Source organism: Grammomys surdaster, unplaced genomic scaffold, assembly GCF_004785775.1.
Source record: "Grammomys surdaster isolate TR1022 unplaced genomic scaffold, NIH_TR_1.0 126176, whole genome shotgun sequence".
Classification (NCBI taxonomy): Eukaryota; Metazoa; Chordata; class Mammalia; order Rodentia; family Muridae; genus Grammomys; species Grammomys surdaster.
Window position 1 is genome coordinate 5,617,982 of NW_021620983.1, and position 988 is coordinate 5,618,969.

The following is a 988-nucleotide window of genomic DNA, read 5'->3' on the forward strand; positions in this document are numbered from 1 at the left end:
GTGTGTGTGTGTGTGTGTGTGTGTGTGTGTGTGTGTGTGTGTGTGTGAGAGAGAGAGGGGGGGGCAAAGGGTGGGCCCTATGGAGCAGAACAGTTCTTAAGAGAAGAAATCAAAATGGCTAAAATGTATCTCAAAATGGTGTTCATCATCCTAGGAAAATACATATTAAAACAATTTTGTGACCTCATCTTACCTCAGTCAGAGTGGATCCTGCCAGCTCACTCCACAGCTGCTACCGTCCTTGGGGGTCATCCTGAAGTCCTGGAATCTCCATTGCAACTGGGCTGCACTTTCACCAATAGCCTCTCCCGGCTCTCTTCAGAGATTGTGACCCTGCTACAATAGAGCCAAGTGTCAGCTTCTCTCTGTGATCTTTTAAATTTTGGGCTCCTCCTCCAACTGCAGCTGAACCCTCACCAATAGTGTTTCATAGGGCCTAGACTCAGCTGATCTCCATGGCTCCTTTATGCCTTCAGAACCAGTACCACCTGAGAGACTCTCCCCCATTACCGAGTTCACAGCCAGTTTGAGATACGGACTCAAAGTCAGACTGAGCTCTAGACTCAAAACTCTCTGGACCATAGTTTCAGTGTGCTGACTCTGAGAAAGATTACAATACAACAAACAGTACTGGTTTCCTCTTAACCATGGTCCGTCTGCAGGCCCAGCTAAGCAGCCTCAGTGTGACCAGTCGAGCAAATGATTCACTCAGTTGTTTCTGAGCTCTTTATTTTTTTAAATATTTTTGTTCTCATTCTTTTTTGTTTGATATTTTATTTATTTACATTTCAGATGCCATCCCCCTCCCCCATTCCTCCCACCCACTAATCCCCCATCCCATCCCTCTTCCTCTTTTTTTGCCTTCATACTGTTTAAATTACATGCAAGTATTAAGGTCAGTTCTAGGCTGAGGAACTAGCAATACAATAGAAGCAAATAGTCCAGGAACAAGGAAGACAATAAACCCAGATAATCAAAGAACATGTGT